Genomic DNA, 23194 nt, shown 5'->3' on the forward strand with positions numbered 1-23194 from the left:
TGTGTGGAAGATCTTTAGCCCAAGAGGGTATTTTTGAATCAAAGGATTGTAATTGTTCTGAAGATTATTCACCTAATTTCACAATTGATACATGTATTATTTTTAAACAATTCATCAGCTCTGGCTCTATTAACAAGGTACTTGAGAATACATATCTAGGTGTTCTCATTTTACATTTGGATTCATTTTCACACATTTAGATTTACAGTTTACATTAACCTAAAAAAAAATACCAGGAATAGTTGCTTCCTGAATCTTTTTTCTTGCAGCACCCACTGCAACATATATCTGTATTTTGCTTACATATAACTTGTTGATTAAAAATGGTTTATTTGTGTTGCGAGAGCAACACTTTGGTTTTGTCCTGTTTTTTTTCCTATGCTGCAGATCTCAGCTTATTCCTGGAACCTGGTAAGGGTCTAACCTGTGTGGTTTTTACGAAAAGTGTGGACCTCAGGCCGGATTGATGAATGTTACTCTTGCAACACTTTAGTCGGTGAAGCCGGACAAAGGTTGCCGCAACACTTCACAATGCCCGGGCAATGTAGGTCTAGTTTTATATGAGATCATGTTATTATGGGATTTAATCACATAAACACTATTTTTATTTGTGATGATTTTCATTGTATGTGACTTTTTTATGTCAATATTTTTGAATGGTATTTAAAAAAATATATTCTAGCTCTTTTATGATTAAAATGAATTATCTAAGACCTTTGTTGCATATAATGGTTTTCCTAGATTATGGCTTAAACTAAACTTAGTCCCTCCTATGGATGTTTTATCATTGACAGAAAAAATTGAGCCTCTAACCAAAACTATGTTTTAGTATTTACACTGCAAACAATATTAGACTGTCAATACATAAAGTGAAGCCATTACAAGGCCAATGCAGTTACATGCAGTTATTGTTGGCCCCAAATATTGCAGTAAAATTGGGCTAATCATAGTTGCAACAATAGCTGAAACCAAGGTCCAAAGTACTGCAAAATTCATTATGACATATTTTAGGGGAGTTGCTCCCTCCTTAATACCCTGCTCTTTGTACTAACGTATTTCATAACTTAAAAAAAAATACTTCTTATATATGATGACTTTTGAGTATTGGTTGTTCTTAAGGAATTGGGACAAAGAGCATAACTATAGTGTGAAGAGCAAAGTATTGAGGATTGGGACAACTCTTCTCATATACAGAACTTTTCAGTTCCTGTTAAGTTTTTATTTTGCACTTTACTTTCAGCTGCAAGAAAACCTTGATTTTTATCTAATTTAATATTGTTTTTCAATTGATGCTGAGATATCCAGTTCCCCTCCAAGAAAAATTCCCCTCATTCTAAGAAAATTTCTAAGATTTAAGCTCCAAATTTCCTCCCAAACAATTCCACCATTGATGAAAATCTCACAGGAAAGATTTTGGCAACAATTCCATCTGAAAAATTATCTTTAGCATATATTTTTTTTTTAAAGACTAATTACTGATAGCTTTTCAAATCATGTTGTAAATCTGTCCTAGTTTCCTGGGGTTAGAGGGATTTCTGGGAATCCTTCTGCCTTCAGTGGAAAGTTACTCCAGGAGATAATTCCCCTAGGGAGAATTTCTCCAGGGGAAATTTCCCACCCCCAATGGAAAAAACTAGACGATTCTATCCTTGTCGAGAACTTCTGGAACATTTGCACGTATTAATTTTAGTCAGCAAAGACAATAAAAAGAATCTTGTACAGGAATTCTGGCAAATTCCCTCAGTCTAAAATTTCTTATAGAAAGCAGGGGTGTAATTTACCACAGGGCAGGGGGGCAACTTCTACCTTTATGGTACTATATGGCTCATTTTTCACTTTACTAAAATGTAAAAAAGTGGAGGACTAATTTTACATATCAATTGGAAACCTAATTATTTCTTTTCAGATTTTTTCAGTGGAATAATTTGCATTTTTTAATGAAGGTATTAAAAAAAAAAGTATTTTCAATTTCTAGATTGGGTAACCATACCCTCCCCCCTAAAGGCTGTCTGTAGTTATACTAATTTTTTTGTCCCCTTATCTACCTTAAAAAAAACTTTTTCAATTGAAGAATACATTTTTGAAAACTATTTTCATTGAAAAACAAAAAGATTGCCCTTCTCCCCTTGATTATTGATAAATATATTGTTCTGCCATACTCTTTTTTACTGCTAGTAAATTTAATTCAACTTTCATCTTCAGAGACTTGTCTTGAACTAATTACAGAACAGATACAGACAATTTTTATTGTTTGTAGGGTGGACAGAGCCAGCCACCCACTCTAAGGGGTGAAAACAGCCAGCCACACACTTAATTCATCCCAGTGGTACTAATTTGTCATCATAGATTCAAAATCTGGTCCCTCTTTTAACAAGCAATTGAAGAGGCAAAATTATATTTAATATTTGTGGTTTATAGAATAAATATCAAGCAATAAAAGTTTTATTTTTGGGATCAGTAGACAATCAGCTTTCTGTCTATGTGAAAAAATCTGAAGCACTGAAAGGAAAATTACATCAAAATAGGATAATTCATATTTCTGAAAGGAGGTTCTTGGACATAAGTCAATAAACTAATAATTTCAATTGCTTGATCTTAAATAGTTTTAGAAATAGCTACATTGATGCATAACTTAGATTGTTAGCTATTCATACATACATACAATCTTCTCAATTCCTCTTTGGTAACAAGATCTGAGGGTTTTAGATTTACATAATTTTACTCAATCAGATAATGGTCTTATTAACTGAAAGCATGTATCAATATTATATTTAGATCAAATATGTGCCAGCTTTTCCTTCAGACCAAGTAGGCTATATTAGACCAGTAGAAACTGCTGGTAGGCTATTTGTCAAAAGTTAGCCCTATTTAAAAAGAAACACCATGAAATAAAGAAAATAACTTTACAAGCCCTAGGATACTTAGTCACATCATTCCTATAAGGACATAGCTTTACTTTGCCAACACTCTTTATTCCTAATGTTTAAATGTGTAGCCTATAGGCTATCTTTTATTCAATTTTAGGCTTTTAATTTTGTTATAGTTGCTTTTTAAACAATTAAAAAAAATATTGATGCATGGCAAAATGTATGGAACATGACCTATTTACCTTGAGCTATAAAGCCTACTTACACCTTTTTTTTTGGGGGGGGGGAGATAAGTACTTTTAAAAATGATTTAGACTGAGCAAGTATTTCAGGATTTTTGAAGCTGTTTTCCAAATTTTATAGGATTTTCTTTTAGGTAGCCTAGCCTAAGCACAGCTTTATATAATATTAATTTAGCCTACATTTTTAAAAACAAGATTCACTGAATAAGAGATTGAAAACTCAAAAATTTGTGTAAACTGTTATTTTTAAGTGTTTTTATAAATAGCCTATTGACTTTTCATATAGGCTATGCAGTCTTCCAGGTTATTGAAAAGGAATGTTAGCATGGCAATACCTTCCTTGGTACATTTCAGACTTCAGATCATCTCCTGGGAGTCCTATTCACCCAGCTCAACTACTTCCCAGGACACCTCTTAATTGGACCTTTACCAAAGGTTTAGGAGAGAGAGGTGCAGGTTCATCACATTTTTGCTTTTTGGCACTCCAAGAATTTTAAAACACTCTTTTTATTGTCAGATTGGGCAAAAAATTTCAAACATAAAACATTCGTATAAGCCAAGAGTGTCATTCTATTATAATTAAGTGATTTAGCACTGGCTTAATTTCCTCCGGATTTGACATATTTCGCATTAATTTGAGGTCAGAGTAAATTGAGAAATGATCTAACATACTCTGTGGTATATTTGAACAGATAGGAAGGGGCTAAATTAGTGGAATCTTTGGTTAAATTGTTCAGGTAATATCTTGGAAAATGTTGTATTCATGCTGTAAAAGAAAAATCGTCTATAAAAAATCCTAAATGATAAGACTTTGGCTTTGTTGAGCTATTCTAAACAGAGGAAAAAATTCTAGTTTGACTTCTTTTGTTTTGAATTTGGAATTACCCTACCAGGCTATAGATTAAATTTCCAGTCAAATTCCAGTTTAGCTACTTTTTTCTATCTTTGAAAGTGATTATGTTAGGAGAATGAAACTTTTAGTGATTAATCTGTAGCTAAAATATACTCTGAGAAGGTATTGCTAAGCTTATGTGTTAACCCTCATTTAATTTTTAAGTCTTAGAATCTTGCATACTTGACTGGTCTATATCTATTACAATTTTGGCAAAACAACATCTTATCTTAATTTTCAGCTAGCAGTTTCTGTTTCTTGGGTTTTAGCTCTGAAAATCCAATTTTTGTTACTTGAGTAGAATTTTAAGCCATATCAGTGTTTTATATCTAAATTTAGAGAATGTATTTCCTGGAAGTTTCCAAGTCTTGGAAACTTCATTAATTGGAATTGAACAAAGTTATGACCCTAAAAACACTTTTTTTCTTGTCATTAAACAGTTCGTGGTAACGAACTGTAGTAAGGAGCGACCCGGCTAAATAGTAACCAAAAGTCTAAAAAATGGAATTTTGGTTCCAATAGCTACATCAAAAGAATTGCATTTTGATGCTGATTTTAAATATATAAGTTTCATCAAGTTTAGTCTTACCCGTCAAAAGTTACGAGCCTGAAAAAATTTGCGTTATTTTAGAAAATAGGGAAAAACACCCCCTAAAAGTCATAGAATCTTAACGAAAATCACACCATCAGATTCAGCATATCAGAGAACCCTACTGTAGAAGTTTCAAACTCCTATCTACAAAAATGTGGAATTTTATATTTTTGCCAGAAGGCAGATCACAGATGCGTGTTTATTTATTTTTTTTTTCTCAGGGGTGATCGTATCGACCCAGTTGTCCTAGAATGTTGCGAGAGGGCTCATTCTACCGGAAATGAAAAGTTCTAGTGCCCTTTTTAAGTGACCAAAAAAATTGGAGGGCACCTAGGCACCCTCCCACGCTAATTATTTTCCCAAAGTCAGCGGATCAAAATTCTGAGATAGCCATTTTATTCGACGTAGTCGAAAAACCTTCGACTACTTTCGACGTCCTTTGGGAACGACTTACTCCCTCACAGTCCCCGTGGGAGGGGTTACAAGTTCAAAACTTTGACCAGTGCTTTCGTATAGTAATGGTTATTGGGAAGTGTACAGGCGTTTTCAGGAGGATTTTTTGGTTGGAGGCAGGGGTTGAGAAGAGGGGGATATGCTGGGGGAACTTTCCCGAGGAATTTGTCATGGGGGAAGAAAATGTTCATGAAGGGAGCGCAGGATTTACTAGCATTACTTAAAAAAAACAATGAAAAAGTTTTTTTTTCAGCTGGAAGTAAGCAGCAGTATTAAAACTTAAAACGAACAGAAATTATTACCCATGTGAAGGGGCTAACCTCCTCCTAATACCTCGCTCTTTACGCTAAAGTATTTTTACTAATTTCAACTATTTATTCTGCGGCTTTTGTGATTCAGGGGTCATTCTTAATGAATTGGGACAAGATTTAAGCGTTAGTGTAAAGAGCGAGGTACTGACGAGGGGGCGAACCCCCACATATATGTAATAAAAACATAAGAATACAAAAGTTCTTTACGTAAGCTAATTTATAAGTTACGTATATCTTTTACTTATAAAAAGATTCGTAAAAAATAAAAGTTCTAGTTGCCTTTTTAATTAACTGAAAATCGGAGAGCAACTAGGCTTCCTTCCCCGCTCTTTTTTTCTCAAAATCATTCGATCAAAATTATGAGAAAGCCCTTTAGCCAAAAAAAAAAAAATACAAATTTCGTTTTAATTATTCCTCTGCGGAGAGCCAAAATCAAAACATGCATTGATTCAAAAACGTTCAGAAATTAAATAAAAAAATAAGTTTTTAAATGAAAGTAAGGAGCGACATTAAAACTTAAAACGAACAGAAATTACTCCGTATATGAAAGGGGCTTTTCCTTCTCAACGCCCCACTCTTTACGCTAAAGTTTTTTTTACTGTTTTTAAATGTAGAGTTAAGAGAAAGAGTCAAACTTTAGCGTAAAGAGCGGGGCGTTGAGAAGGAAATGCCCCTTTCATATACGGAGTAATTTCTGTTCGTTTTAAGTTTTAATGTCGCTCCTTACTTTCATTTAAAAAACTAGTTTTTTTTATATTTAATTTTAGTAGAAGATCTATTTTGCAAGGGTTTCACTTTTATAACACAAATATTTTTAAGGCTGTAGACCAAATATTGAGATGTCTGTTGAGATGTCCAACCATAATCATCACTAACCAGCAATTTTACAGGATTTAATCCTTATTTTGTTAGACAATGTGATTTAAGATAATTTAAGGTAAATGTTTGTAAGAAAGAGAAGGAGTAGATATACTTGCTTCAAAACACTTTCCCATGACATAGTTTAGTCTCTAGACCCATCCCTGAAAGTTTCATTTTCCTAACCTAAACTTTTTTCAAGATAACAAAATTTATCTAAACTAGAATTTTACCCAACAGAGTTTTTAACCTCGTAATTTGTATTAACTTATTGTTCAGGCTAGCCTTTGCAATCCCTACAAATTTTGACTCTTCAAAATAAAGCACTATCATAGGCTTAGCCTAACAAAAGAACTGTAGGCCTACCTAACTGTTTTGAAAGCCAAATCTTATATATAGAGACCAAAAATTCCATTTGACTATCAATATCTTACTCAAAATATAGGAACCATGATTTCAGAGAGCAATAATTATCTAGAATTTTATTTAGCTTAGAAGCAGAGAAGTTGTTTTGAAGTCAAGTTCTAATGTCATTCTCTGGTCCTAACACTTTATAACCAATATGTCTGCAATACAACAATGTAATAGCTCTTTTATAACCTAAAGCACAGCTATTTGTTAGAATTAACTCAAATTTAATGAAGTCATAAAAAATTAAGTGCAGTTCTATAATGGAAAAAACAGTAAACTACTTAATCTCAATAAAAAAAAATCCAAAGTGCTTTATGTTTCTTCAATGCAAAATCTATATTAATTTTTGTTTTTAGTAGAATACTAGTTAAGTATAAACCAGTAAATGTGTAAGAATTTTTTAAGGGGGGGGGGGTAGCTGCCTAAAATTTACAAAATGTTTCTGATAAGCACCAAAATATAACAAATTAAGCTAAACTAGGAAAATAGTTTTCATCTCACCAAACAGTTACCATAACACATAATGTGTTATAAGATTTTTGTCTTACTTGTGTATTATAGCCACCACATTCAAGTTCTGTTGAGAAGTTAAGTTTGACTAATGTTAATAACATAAAATAAAATATGATGAATATATAACACTTTATCAACAAAATTATGAAAACACAACAAAGAATCCTGGAAATCCTTAATCAGCATCATATCTCTGGATATCTTACATTGTGATAGATTGTTTTAATGCCCTACTTTACAGGGGTAAATATTTAAATTATATATGATAGGCAATTATCAGAAGAGTTATCTATTAAAATTCTCCTGAGCTAGCCAGAAAAGTGTTTTTGAACTAGAAAATCACCACCTATCTTGTTCAATATTTGTTCAATTCTATCTTCAATTCTATCTATCAAAGAAAGTCCCCTTTGAAAACATAGGAGCCCCAAAGTGAGACTGTATTTGTCAAAGCTTTCAATAATTATGATATAAGGTACTTTTCTTTATTCATTTGTCTTCTTTGTTTTCTAAAAGACTTTTTTTAATCTACATTTTTTACAAATTGCTCATTCACACCAGAGGTTCATTTGACCTACTTTGAAATCCCTGGTCTCAAAATTACATTTGACTTTGTTAAAGCTAGGAGACATAGACCTTGTGTTTGTTTAAAGAAAGTGAATAAGCATTAGTAAGTTGTATTGCACTAAATCCCTAGGGCCATGACAATTCAAAACAAAAAGAAAATTCACTTTAGAATATTCAACATTATGAAACATAACAGAAACAAAGAAAAAAATATTACAAAATTTTACTTTTCTGCTCTATTGTCAACATGAGAAGTTGTCAAAATTTTTTAAATCTTGCAAAACATACACCCCTTTATATACACCAGCCATCTCTCATCAAACCTACTCTTCATTTCTCTTCTCACTCAGTTCTACACATACATCAAATGACCCACACCCTCATTAGTACTTCCACAGATATAGCCAAAGTAAGGATCATCTTGCTTACATTTTTATATCATATTTAGAAGTTTTCTGTGGCTAAGTCAGCACTTAAATATTTTCTTAAACCTTATTAAACAACCTTAAGATGGTAAAATAGGTTGGATTATTAAAATTTTAGTGACCACAATATATTTCAAGCATTACCAAGTGTAATATAAAGGGCAGCCAATGGTAAGGGACCTAAATAAATATTATAATGTAATTAAAAAGGTTTATTACCCAAAAAGCTTGATAAAACTAAAAGGGACTTCTTAATGATTAATTATTTTAAAATATCTACATTATACACAACAATAAAAATTTGCTATAAAGGGAAAGTCAGCATGAAAAACTGCTCAAAATTAATTGTGCTCTGAGACTGCTAGCTGATTGTTTAAATGATTTTGGAAATCAAAGAAGATAAAATGTGTGCAAACTCAACACCAATATGCAAGTAAGTAAGTATGGCAGCACTGACATGTCAAGGTCTTAACTGGCAGTGCTAATTTCCACTTTGTGACCCTTTGGCCAAGAGTTGCAATGAAGGGCTGGGGGCCAGAAATCCTGTGCTTTTGCACACCCTCCCTGCTTATCTTTCCCATATTTCTCCATTTGCCCATTTAGAGCTGGTTTAAATCCGTCTGAGATTACTGAGTAACATCACTGACCCCCATTCAAAACAAATAAACTGGCAATACCAAGAGTCAAACCTGTACCCCATGGACAAAGGATTTCTAACTGGGAGTGCTTTCCACTTAGCCAGGAACACCATTATGACCAGAGTAAAGCAACTATTTCAAAAAAGAAAATATTGAAAAAAAGCCAAAATGGATTTACACCATTTTCACTAATCTTCTATACACACTATATTTTACTTAGACAAATTATTTTAAGGCAGGTGTCAACAAAGATCCAGCAGGGATTGCATTTACTTAAGATGCAAACAAGCATGGTGAATGCTTAGCTTTGTGATATTCTTGTCTTAAAATAATAATAAAAAAGCAAATTTACATTTGCTATTTGTTTTCCGAACACTCATTTAAGCAAAACCATTTGCAACGGCAATACGCCCATGGTTAGGATCTATCTAAAATGCTTTACAACAGAAGGGACACATGTCTTGCAAAGCAAATACTCAGCTTTAATGCTGTTCTTTGTCATCTCTAAAAAGAATTAAACTGTATCAGATATATTTTGATATAAGATACTTCTAAGACTTTCAGCCAATTCTGTTAAATAAGAGGCCAGGCATTTCTTCACAATTTGTAAAAGAGCACCAGAGGGTTAGATTAGAAAAAAAAACTTTCAGGGATGGGTCTAAAGGCTAAAGTATGTCCTGGGAAGGACTTCTTACATGAAATACAAAGAAAGCGGTTTCAGTTTCACAGCTTTCCTCAATCTGACTTTATAAGGTTTTAAAGATATGCAAATACACTTCCTGAATTTTGAAAAAAAAACCCATTGATATGGCTGAAAATGCTACTCAAATAAAAGGAATTGCATTTTAAGAAGCCAGTATAAAGAAACCAATAATATAAAATTAAAGTAAATCTTGTTTAGTCAAAATTTCAATAGCTTAGGTTGAGTAAGCAATTTTCTAAGACTTAGAAATCAGAAAAGGGTTAACATAGAAGCTTGGCAGTACCTTCCCAGAGTATGTTTTTGGCCCTGGATTAATTGCTGAGTTCTATTCTTCAAACCTATTCCCTTTCCAAGATAGTGAAAAGTAGCTATACTAGAGTTTTACATATTTTTTTGCCCTGGAGTCATTACTGAAAGTTCCATTTTCCTGACCTAACCCATTTCCAAGGTAGCAAAGAGTAGCCACAATAGAGTTTGACCTGAAAATTAATCCATTGCCCTATAGGGTAAGGCTGAAATGTAAAGAGTTCTGATGAAGAACACATCTTGAAGCATCTAGTAAAAATAGTAATTGGATTAACAATATTTTGTGACCACTAGGGTCTTGCTTCATCAAGGTTTTATCTCTGGCCCCAGATTACCAAGCTAAGATCAAACCTAGAGCATCAAAAGGATGAAACAAAGCTTTCCAAGCATCAATACAAGTCTTGAAGCCTCAGTGTAAAGGTTCATGCCAAAATTAAAACTCTTGACTTGCTGTTGTAAGGCCTATGTGAATCAAATTGCAGGATATAACCCAACATTTATCCAAATAGCCCTAATACGAAAAAACAAAATCAAAGCTTACTTTTGCCTGGCTAGAATTCTATTTGTCAGCCTATAATTCTTATTTTATATAAGCTTATTTGTAGCCTACAAATTCTTATTTTTGAAATCTATGCCTGAAAAGCCCAACCAATAATTATAAGACAAGTCTTGGAGCCTCAGTGTAAAGGTTAATGCCCAAATTCAAATTCTTGACTTGTCCTAGGAATGTCTTGAGGCCTATGTGAATCAAATTGCAGGATATAGCCCAGCATTGATCCAAATAGCCCTAATACGAAAAAACAAAATCAAAGCTTACTTTTGTGTGGCTAATATTCTATTTGTTAGCTTGTAATTCTTATTTTATGTAAACTTATTTAGTGAAGTGAATCACCGAAAGACCCCCTATGTGTTTTAACACCTTAGGGTCCATGCACTTCCACAATTGTATGTAAACTTATTTATAGCCTACACATTCTTATTTTTGAAATATACGCCTGAAAAGTTCAACCAATAATTATAAATGGTAAAACCCTAAGGTTTAAAACAATGACAGTTCTGGCTAAAAAATAGCTCAACCAATCAATTGTTTCACGCGAAAACACTTTTCAGGACAATCTGGTTTGTCGTTGTTTCACGCAAAAACAGCGGTTGAGCTCAACCACACCGAGTGGTTGAGCTCAAACAGTCTCTTTGGTTGACGCAAAAAAAGGCCTTTAAATAAGACAAAATCCTCCAGAAGCACTGTCTCTAGATCAACAGGCTTTTCTTCCAAATGTAAACTCTTGTCCAAGTCACTTTCATCCTGATATTAAAGGCCTTTTTTTGCGTCAACCAGCTGGTTTAACCAATGACAGTTGTGGTTTAACCAGCTTGTATGTTTCACGCAAAAATGGAAACAAATGCACATGGTTGAGCTCAAACAAAACTGCTTCACAAAAACACTCTTTTTATTCAGATTTGGCAAATAAATTCCAACATAAAACATTCGTATAGTGCTAAGAGTGTCATTCTATTATAATTAAATGATTTAGCACTGGCTTAATTTCCCCAGGATTTGACATATTTCACATTAATTTGAGGTCAGAGTAAATTGAGAAATGATCTAACATACTCTGTGGTATATTTGAACAGATAGGAAGGGGCTAAATTAGTGGAATCTTTGGTTAAATTGTTCAGGTAATATCTTGGAAAATGTTGTATTCATGCTGTTAAAGCAAAATCTTCTATAAAAAATCCTAAGTGATAAGACTTTGGCTTTGTTGAGCTATCCTAAACAGAGCAAAAAATTCTAGTTTGACTTCTTTTGTTTTGAATTTGGAATTACCCTACCAGGCTATAGATTAAATTTCCAGTCAAATTCCAGTTTAGCTACTTTTTTCTATCTTTGAAAGTGATTATGTTAGGAGAATGAAACTTTTAGTGATTAATCTGTAGCTAAAAACATACTCTGAGAAGGTATTGCTAAGCTTATGTGATAACCCTCATTTGATTTTTAAGTCTTAGAATCTTGCATACTTGACTGGTCTATATCTATTACAATTTTGGCAAAACAACATCTTATCTTAATTTTCAGCTAGCAGTTTCTGTTTCTTGGGTTTTAGCTCTGAAAATGCAATTTTTGTTACTTGAGTAGAATTTTAAGCCATATCAGTGTTTTATATCTAAATTTAGGGTTTCAATTTTATAACACAAATATTTTTAAGGGTGTAGCCCAAATATTGAGATGTCTGTTGAGATGCCCAACCATCATCATCACTAACCAGCAATTTTACAGGATTTAATCCTTATTTTGTCACACAATGTGATTTAAGATAATTTAAGATAAATGTTTTTAAGAGAGAGAAGGAGCAGAGATATTTGCTTCAAAACACTTTCCCATGACATAGTTTAGTCTCTAGACCCATCCCTGAAAGTTTCATTTTCCTAACCTAAACTTTTTTCAAGATAACAAAATTTATCTAAACTAGAATTTTACCAAACAGTTTTTAACCTCATAATTTGTAATAACTTATTGTTCAGACTAGCCTTGGCAATCCCTACAAATTTTGACTCTTCACAATAAAGTACTATCATAGGCTTAACCTAACAAAAGAACTATAGGCCTACCTAACTGATTTGAAAGCCAAATCTTATATATAGAGACCAAGAATTTCATTTGACTGTCAATATCTTACTCAAAACATAGGAGCCCTGATTTCAGAGAGCAATAATTATCTAGAATTTTATTTAGCTTAGAAGCAGAGAAGTTGTTTGGAAGTCAAGTTATAATGTCATTCTCTGGTCCTAACACTTCATAACCAATATGTCTGCAATATAACAATGTAATAGCTCTTTTATAACCTAAAGCACAGCTATTTGTTAGAATTAACTCAAATTTAATGAAGTCATAAAAAATTAAGTGCAGTTCTATAATGGAAAAAACAGTAAACTACTTAATCTTAGTAAAAAAAAATCCAAAGTGCTTTATGTTTCTGCAATGCAAAATCTATATTAATTTTTGTTATTAGTAGAATACTAGTTAAGTATAAACCAGTAAATGTGTAAGAATTTTTTGAGGGGGGTGGGGGTGGCAGCTGCCTAAAATTTACAAAATGTTTCTGATAAGCACCAAAATATAACAAATTAAGCTAAACTAGGAAAATAGTATTCTCTCACCAAACAGTTACCATAAAACATAATGTGTTGTAAGATTTTTGTGGTACTTGTGTATTATAGCCACCAGACTCAAGTTCTGTTGAGAAGTTAAGTTTACTACTACTACTACTAATAACTCACTGCAGCACCAAGCCGCCTGAGGCCAACACAGCTACGCATGCTCCTCCTCCAACCTGATCTATTTAAAGCCTCCCTCTTTACACCCTCCCAGGAAGTTCCCATTTCCTTTAAATCCTTATTTATGACATCCTCCCAACCCAGACAAGGACGACCTGCTTTCCGTGTAGCCCCAGACGGTTGGCCAAAAAGGACAATCTTCGGTAATCTGTCATCCTTCATCCGTAGAACGTGGCCTAGCCATCTCAACCTTTCTTTCATTATAGCCCCAGAAAGCGGGATTGAACCACACTTTTCGTACAACCTACTGTTTGAAATACGGTCAGTCAGCCGGGTACCCAGAACAATCCGTAGGCAATTTCTCTGGAAAACATCTAGTAAATTTTCATCTGCTTTTCGGAGTGTCCATGCTTCAGAGCCATATTTGACCACTGTCATCACTGTAGCTTCCAATATTCTAATCTTGGTTTGTAGGCTTATCTTTCTATTCTTCCAAACTTTTTTTAACTGTGAAAAAACACCCTGAGCTTTAGCTATTCTACTTTTAACATCTTCACTGCTCCCACCATCTTTACTAATAATACTACCAAGGTAACTGAAGCTCCCAACCTGATCAATCTTTTCGTTACCTAAGGTCACCTGTTCATCTTCACTTATTCCTAACCTTAGTGACTTAGTCTTCTTAACATTAATTTTCAAGCCTATTTTAGCACCCTGAACTCGTAAAACCTCTAAAAATTCATTCATTTTGCTCACACTTTCATCTAATATGCTTCAATCATCAGCATAATCTAAGTCCAGGAGCGTTCTTCCTCCCCATTTGATTCCATGGTCTCCAATTGCCTTTCCTGTGCTCCTTAAGACGAAGTCCATCAAAATGATCCATATAAAGGGGGATAGAACACAACCCTGCTTAACTCCTGATTTAATACAAAACCAGTTGCTAACCTCATTTCCTACCTTAACCGCAGCAGTATTATTCTCGTACATAGCGCAAATCACTTTAATGTATTTTTCTGGTATACCATATAACGATAAGACCTTTGTTAACGCTGTTCTATCAACAGAATCGAAAGCTTGCTCATAATCGATAAAACTAAGGACCAAAGGTGTTTGACAACGAAGGGACTTCTCAATTATTAACCTAAGAGTGAAAACATGGTCGACACATCCTCTACCTTTTCTAAAACCGCATTGTTCTTCCCTTAAAACTTTGTCTACAGCATGTCTCAGTCTAAAAAGTATCATATTACTCAGTAATTTGCTACCTACAGAGACCAGACTAATGCCTCGATAATTCCGACATTCACTCTTGTCACCTTTCTTATACAGTGGTTTAATTAAGGTTTTCCTAAAATCATTGGGTACTTCCCCTTTTTCAAAAATCATGTTCATAATCTTCAGTAGCTTATTCCTAACCTCAGAGCCACCATATTTAAGGAACTCATTAATCATACTATCAGCACCTGGGGCCTTATTATTTTTTAATCCTTCTAGTACTGTCGCTAATTCTTCCTCACTAAACAAATCTTCCTTCACATCCAAGGTATCACAAACTTTTTCATTTTCATCTATATCTTTTCCTGCAACTGTATCTCGGTTTAGCACATTCTCAAAATGTTCCACCCATCTTTCTTTAACTTTTTCCTTATCACTAATTGTGACCCCATTTCTATCTTTAACTGGGACCACAACAAAGAATCCTGGAATTTGTAAATCAGCATCATATCTCTGGATATCTTTCATTGTGATAGATTGTTTTAATGCCCTACTTTACAGGGGTAAATATTTAAATTATATATGATAGGCAATTATCAGAAGAGTAATCTATTAAAATTCTCCTGAGCTAGCAAGAAAAGTGTTTTTGAACTAGAAAATCACCACCTATCTTTGAACTCCAATTTTACAGCCCTTTTTTTTTTTTTTTTTTTTTTTTTTTTTTTTTTTTTTTTTTTTTTTTTTTTACTTGCTTTAGCCTGTATCCAGCTCTTGATTGCCATATAAATTCCAAAAGTCATAGTTAAATAACATGAGCTTATGTATATAGACTATAGTTTGTTGCTAATTTTTTGGGTATAGAATGTTTGATTTGGTAAAGCCCTAGTGAAAGACCTGATGAGAAATAAACATAATAAAAAAAAAAATTCTTGCTTCATAATTTTTAGAATAATAGCTGCTAACACATTTTATATACAACTTTTCTCTACTTTACCCCTCAATCTTCCCAATATAAAAATCTATAGCTGAAATTTCCTATTCCCCATTTGTTTTGTCAATCTGTCTCTCTAACTTCGTCCCATGTAGCTGTAAATCAAACCAAATGTGACAAACAATAACTAGAAAAACAGGTGACAGGAGGTTCAATGCACTGAAAATATGAAATTTGGGCCATATGTCTGCATATTAGGAAGGGCATTGAGATAAAGCATAGCCTAGCTGCATGATTTTCTCTTGCTATGTAGGGTAATTGAAAGGTCACTTGTATCTGATGCTGTCTCTTTTTGTTTTAGTTGGATAGAAAAAATCCAAAGAAAGTCCCCTTTGAAAACATAGGAGCCCCAAAGTGAGATTGTATTTGTCAAAGCTTTCAATAATTATGATATAAGGTACTTTTCTTTATTCATTTGTCTTCTTTGTTTTCTAAAAGACTTTTTTTTTAATCTACACGTTTTAAAAATTACTCATTCACACTAGAGGTTCATTTGACCTACTTTGAAATCCCTGGTCTCAAAATTACATTTGACTTTGTTAAAGCTAGGAGACATAGACCTTGTGCTTGTTTAAAGAAATTGAATACGCATTAGTAAGTTGTATTGCACTAAAGCCCTAGGGCCATGACAATTCAAAACAAAAAGAAAATTCACTTTAGAATATTCAACATTATGAAATATAACAGAAACAAAAAAAAAATTACAAAATTTTACTTTTCTGCTCTATTGTCAACATGAGAAGTTGTCCAAAATTTTAAAAACTTGCAGAACATACATCCCTCATCATATTCAACAGCCATCTCTCATTAAACCTAAACTTTATTTCTCATCTCACTCAATTCTACACATACATCAAATGACCCACACTCTCATTAGTACTTCCACATATACGGCCAAAGAAAGGACCATCTTGCTCACATTTTTATATCATATTTAGAAGTTTTCTGTGGCTAAGTCAGTTCTTAAATATTTTCTTAAACCTTTTTAAACAACCTTAAGATGGCAAAATAGGCTGGATTATTAAAATTTTTAGTGGCCACAATATATTTCAATCATTACCAAGTGTAATATAAAGGGCATCCAATGGTAAGGAACCTAAATAAATATTTTAAGGTAATTAAAAAGGTTTATTACCCAAAAAACTTGATAAAACTAAAAGGGACTTCTTAATGATTAATTATTTTAAAATAGCTACATTATACACAACAATAAACATTTGCTATAAAGGGAAAGTCAGCAAGGCCTGAAAAACTGCTCAAAATTAATTGTGCTTTGAGACTGCTAGCTGATTGTCTAAATGATTTTGGAAATCAATGAAGATAAAGTGTGTGCAAACTCAACACCAACATGTAAGTAAGTAAGTATGGCAGCACTGACACGTCAAGGTCTAAACTGGCACTGCTAATTTCCACTTTGTGACCCATTAGCCAAGAGTTGCAATGAAGAGCTGGGGGCCAGAAATCCTGTGCTTTTGCACACTCTCCCTGCTTATCTTTACCATATTTCTCCATTTGCCCATTTAGAGCTGGTTTAAATCTGTCTGAGATTACTGAGTAACATCACTGACCCCCATTCAAAACAAATAAACTGGCAATACCAGGAATCAAACCTGTACCCCATGGACACAGGATTTCTAACTGGGAGTGCTTTCCACTTAGCCAGGAACACCATCATGACCAGAATAAAACAACTATTTCAAAAAAGAAAATATTGAAAAAAGCCGAAATGGATTTACAGCCATTTTCACTAATCTTCTATACACACTATATTTTACTTAGACAAATTATTTTAAGGCAGGTGTCAACAAACCTCCAGCAGGGATTGCATTTACTTAAGATGCAAACTAGCATGGTGAATGCTTATCTTTGTGATATTCTTGTCTTAAAATGCTACAAAAAAAGCAAATTTATATTTGCTATTTGTTTTCCAAACACTCATTTAAGCAAAACCATTTGCAACAGCAATATGCCCATGGTTAGAATCTATCTAAAATGCTTTACAACAGAAAGGACACATGTCTTGCAAAGCAAATACTCAGCTTTAATGCTGTTCTTTGTCATCTCTAAAAAAATTAAACTGTATCAGATGTATTTTGATATAAGATACTTCTAAGACTTTTAGCCAATTCTGTTAAATAAGAGACCAGGCATTTCTTCACAATTTATACAATGTGTAAAAGAGCACCAGGGGTTAGATTAGAAAAAAACTTTCAGGGATGGGTCTAAAGGCTGAAGTATGTCCTGGGAAGGTCTGCTTACATGAAATACAAAGAAACTGGTTTTATTTTCACAGCTTTCCTCAATCCCACTTTATAAGGTTTTAAAGATATGCAAATACACTTCCTGAATTTTGAAAAAAAAACCCATTGATATGGCTGAAAATGCTACTCAAATAAAAGGAATTGCATTTTAAGAGCTAAAGCCAGTATAAAGAAACTAATAATATAAAATTAAGGTGAATCTTGTTTTGTCAAAATTTCAATAGCTTAGGTATAGCCCTGTTGAGTAAGCAATTTTCTAAGACTTAGAAATCAGAAAAGGGTTAGCATAGAAGCTTGGCAGTACCTTCCCAGAGAATGTTTTTGGCCCTGGAATAATTGCTGAGTTCTATTCTTCTAACCTATTCCCTTTCCAAGATAGTGAAAAGTAGCTAAACTAGAGTTTTATATATTTTTTGCTCGGGAGTTATTACTGAAAGTTCCATTTTCCTGACCTAACCCATTTCCCAGGTAGCAAAAAGTAACCAAACTAGAGTTTGACCTGAAAATTAATCAATTGCCCTATAGGGTAAGGCTGAAATGTAAAGAGTTCTGATGAAGAACACATCTTGAAGCATCTAGTAAAAATAGTAATTGCATTAACAATATTTTGTGACCACTAGGGTCTTGCTTCATCAAGGTTTTATCTCTGGCCCCAAATTACCAAGCTAAGATCAAACCTAGAGCATCAAAAGGATGAAACAAAGATTTCCAAGCATAAATACAAGTCTTGAAGCCTCAGTGTAAAGGTGCATGCCAAAATTAAAACTCTTGACTTGCTGTTGTAAGGCCTATGTGAATCAAATTGCAGGATATAACCCAACATTTATCCACATAGCCCTAATATAAAAAAAACAAAATCAAAGCTTACTTTTGTGTTGCTAGAATTATATTTGTCAGCTCATAATTCTTATTTTATATAAGCTTATTTGTAGCCTACATATTCTTATTTTTGAAATCTATGCCTGAAAAGCCCAACCAATAATTATAAGACAATTCTTGGAGCCTCAGTGTAAAGGTTCATGCCCAAATTCAAATTCTTGACTTGTCCTAGGAATGTCTTAAGGCCTATGTGAATCAAATTGCAGGATATAGCCCAGCATTGATCCAGATAGCCCTAATACGAAAAAACAAAATCAAAACTTACTTTTGCGTGGCTAATATTCTATTTGTTAGCTTATAATTCTTATTTTATACTTATTTATAGCCTACACATTCTTATTTTTGAAATATACGCCTGAAAAGTTCGACCAATAATTATAAATGGTAGAACCCTAGGGTTAAAAACAATGACAGTTCTGGTTAAAAAATAGCTCAACCAATCAATTGTTTTACGCGAAAACACTTTTCAGGACAACCTGATTTGTCATTGTTTCACGCAAAAAGAACGGTTGACCTCAACCACACCGAGTGGTTGAGCTCAAACAGTCTCTTTGGTTGACGCAAAAAAAGGCCTTGACCCCGTGTTCGTTTACTTGTCCGGTTACTAATCTGACTAATCCAAGCGTTTTTGGGACGCACATGACCTCAGAGGTTAGTTGGATTACCCGTTCGAACGCGCAGGATTACATGTCCGTGGGCTTGCACTTTCTAACCCCCAAATAAAAAGATTATTGAGGACAGGTGACGTCAATGCTAAATATTTTTTAAATGGATAAACATGTGAAATCGTTAAGTCTAGAGAAAAGACAAGGAAACTGTAAATAATGGAAATAATCTTAGCTTTTCAGTGACCTGTAATTAATCTTATGCATATTCCTTAGTATCTAAAGGGTTTTTGGTGTTCTAGGTGTGTCTTGCTTAGGTTAAGCTTCATAAGGAGTCAGAAGAAATGTTTTTTTGTTATTAAAAAGGTTGGTTCTTAGGGAGGCAGCTATCACATTGGTGAGATAGTCAAATGTTACTATATCAAACAGGCCTAGTTTCTAAACCATCCAATAATTTTTAGTTAAAAAAAAATTAGAATGATTAGGCCAATACCTTTAGCCTTTTATATAGTCTATATTTGTTGAGATTGCTATTTCAACTGGATTTTTAAGGTAAAGTAGGGGTAAAATTTTACTTTAGCTACTTTTGGCTATCTTTGAAAGAGATTAGGCTAGGAAAATGAAACTTCCAGGGATGTGTCTACAGGCTAAAGTATGTCCCAGGAAGGTATTTTGAAGTATTTACTTCTACTTCTTTTCCCTCTAGAGGGTTTTGAAATTTTTTGGTGCCTTATTTCTTGGTTATCAGTTTCTTTTTCTCTGGCTTTAGTTCTTAATTATTCTGGCCTTAGACAACTCGTGTTGATTGAGCAGAACTTTAAGCCATAACACTGGTTTTTTCTAATTTTAGAAATAATCTTTTATGCCACCTCATTATAGGTTAAATATATGGCTTATATTATTTATTCTCCATGAATTTTTGTTTTATTTGATTTCATTGATGCAAGTTGCTTTCTGTTAAAAATACATTTATTTTTTTACATCAAGCTTCTTCTTTTTTGAAAAAGTTTTGTCAAAACATGTAAAAAGTCTTTTTACATGTTTTATAAAATGTAAAGGAATACCTGGCCCTTCATTTCACAGATTCAACTAAAAGTATTTGAGGCATCTTACATCAAAATTCATCTGACACATTTTAATGGTTTTTTGTTGGATGACATAGGACACCATTAAAGTTTTGCATTTGCTTTGCTAAAAATTGTCTTAAAAAGTGCCAAGTTTAGAGAGTTATGTTAATATTCTTCTTGCTGATGAGTATAATTGTTTTTAAAATTCCTTCTGTTTAAAGCATTTTAGAGAGATTCTGAGCCAACCATGAGTATATTGTTGTCACAAATGATTTTTCTCAAATGGGCTTGTGGAAAACAAATAGAACATATAATTTCTCTTCTTTTGTTTATTTCAAGACTAGAATATCACAAAACTAAGCATTTATATTGCTGATTGTACCTTAAGTAAATACAATCCCTGATGGAGTTTTGTTGATACCTGTTTAAAAATTTATTTGTCTTAATAAAATACATATTGTTTGTTGGACAGCAATGAAAAATGGGAGCAACTATGACTTGAGTTTTTTTTTCAATATTTTCTTTTTCCAAATAATTTTTGTTCTCTGGTGACATTTGTATTCCTTCCTAAGTGGCTGGAACTCTAGGTTGAGAATCCTTTATCCAAAGGGCACAGGTTTAATTCTTGGCATTAGCAGTTTATTTGGTTTGTGACAAAGGTCAGTGATATAGCTCTGTAAGTTCAGCCAGAATTGGCCCAAACTTAACAGGTTACCTTGAGAAATCTGGGTTCAGTAAGCAGGAAGGGCATGCAAAAGCATAGGATGACTGGCCCCTAGCTTCATGTTGCACTTCCTGGCTAAAGATCCTTTACTGGGCTTCTGACTTAGCCATAGAAGCTTTCTTTTAAACCCATTAAATATAAGTACAAAGGAAGAAATGCTAGTAAGGTGGTCCTTCCTTTTCAATGAATTGTTGATGTACAGACAAGAATGTAGGTCATAAGAGGTGGCTGGTGAATGTTTTGCAAGGTTTAAAAATTTAGGCCAATTGCTCAGGTTGGCAACTGAGCACAAAAGTAAAATTTTGTGAATGGTTTTTCTTTGTGAATATTATATTTATGTCATGTCCAGAATTTTAAAGTTAATCTTCATTGTTTTGCTTTAATTTCCCTGGCCCTAGGACTATAGTGTATTAAAACCTACTTATGTCCATCCATTTCTTTTAAACAGAGAGGAGTTCTATGTTTCCTAGCTTCAATAAATTTATATGCAATTTTGAGACCAGGGTTACGAAGTAGGTCAAAACTTGCAAGTGGAACTACGGTATGACTAATTAATTTGTAAGAAATGTATATCAGTTTAAAGATTAAAAAAATTATATAGAAAACAAACAAGACAAATAAATAAAAGTATCCCTTTACAACCATTTAATGAAGTATAACAAATGTAGATCATCCCTAAAATTGAAATGAACAAAGCTTCAATTATGAATCTTTTTTCTTTAAACAGACTGAAGGGGCAAACCTCCAAGCTATGACAAATTCAATCTCACTAATAAAAAATTAGTGATCGGATCTCAGTGAAATTTAATATTTAGAAGGATATCGTGTCTCAGAACTCTTGTTTTAAATCCCAACCAGATCTGGTGACATTCGGTGGGGGGTGGTGTTGGGAGGGTGGAACATAAAATCATGGAAAACACTTAGAGTTGTGGGATCAGACGAAACTTCATGGGAAAAATAAGCACAAGTCCTAGATAAATGATTGACATAACCAGAACGGATTCGCTCTCTTTGGGGTAGTTGGGGGGGGGGGGGGTTAATTCTGAAAAATTCGAAAAAATGAGGTATTTTTAACTTACGAACGGGTGATTGGATCTCAATTAAATTTGATATTTAAAAGGATATCGTGTCTCAGAGCTCTTATCTTAAATCTCGTGCGGATATGGTGACATTGGGGGGGAGTTGGGAGGGGAAAACCTAAAATCTTGGAAAACACATATAGTGGAGGGATCGGGATGAAACTTGGTAGGAAAATTAAGCACAAGTTCTAGATACATGATTGACACAACCTGAGTGGATCCGTGCTCTTTGGGGTAGGGGGGGGAGTTAATTCTGAAAAAATAGAAAAATGAGGTACTTTTAACTTATGAACGGGTGATTGGATCTCAATGAAATTTGATATTTAGAAGGATATCGGTTCTAAGAGCTCTTACTTTAAATCCCGACTGGATCTGGTGACATTGTGGGGGGATTTTGGAGGGGGAAACCTAAAATCTTGGAAAACACTTAGAGCGGAGGGATTGGGATGAAACTTGATGGGAAAAATAAACACAAGTGTTAGATACATGATTGACATAACCGGAACGCTCTCTTTGGTTTTTTTTTTTGGGGGGGGGGTTAATTCTGAAAAATTAGAAGAATTAGGTATTTTTAACTTACGAATGGGTGATCGGATCTCAGTGAAATTTGATATTTAGAAGGATATCGTGTCTCAGAGCTCTTATTTTAAATCCCGACCTTATCTGGTGATATTGGGGTGGGGAGGGGGGGGGGGGGTTGGGAAGGGGAATCGTAAAATCATGGAAAAAACTTAGAGTGGGGGGATCGGGATGAATCTTCGTGGGAAAAATAAGCACAAGTCCTAGATACATGATGGACATACCGCATGATTGACATACCGCTCTCTTTGCGGTAGTTAGGGAAGGGGGGAGTTAATTCTTAAAAATTGAAAAAAATTACGAATGAAATTTGATATTTAGAATGCTATCGTGTCTCAAAACTCTTATGTCAAATCCTGACCGGATCTGGTGACATTGGGGGGTATTTGGGGTGGGGAACCTAAAAACCATGGAAAACGCTTAGATTGGTGGGATCGGGATGAAACTTGTTGGGAAAAATAAGCAGAAGTCCTAGATACATGATTGACATAACCAGAACGGATTTGTTCTCTTTGGGTAGGGGGGGGGGGTTAATTCTAAAAAATTAGAAAAAATTAGGTATTTTTAACTTACGAACGGGTGATAGGATCTCAATGAAATTTGATATTTAGAAGCATATCGTATCTCAAAGCTCTTATTTTAAACCTCGACCGGATCTGGCGACATTAGGGGGGAGTTGGGAGGGGGAAACCTAAAATCTTGTAAAACACTTAGAGGGGAGGAATCGGGATGAAACTTGGTGG

The 23194-nt window shown here is 33.8% G+C and overlaps 1 long non-coding RNA gene across 1 annotated transcript in view; it reads left to right on the forward strand.

The window, feature by feature from the left end:
• The first annotated feature begins 19174 nt into the window (after positions 1-19174).
• Positions 19175-23194, forward strand: part of LOC136039047 (uncharacterized) — a 105949-nt gene continuing 101929 nt past the window's right edge. The window contains exon 1 of the long non-coding RNA XR_010620362.1: positions 19175-19251. This is a non-coding gene — a long non-coding RNA (uncharacterized LOC136039047). The remainder of the gene's footprint in view (positions 19252-23194) is intronic.

The sequence above is a fragment of the Artemia franciscana genome, chromosome 19, assembly GCF_032884065.1.
Source record: "Artemia franciscana chromosome 19, ASM3288406v1, whole genome shotgun sequence".
Lineage (NCBI taxonomy): Eukaryota > Metazoa > Arthropoda > Branchiopoda > Anostraca > Artemiidae > Artemia > Artemia franciscana.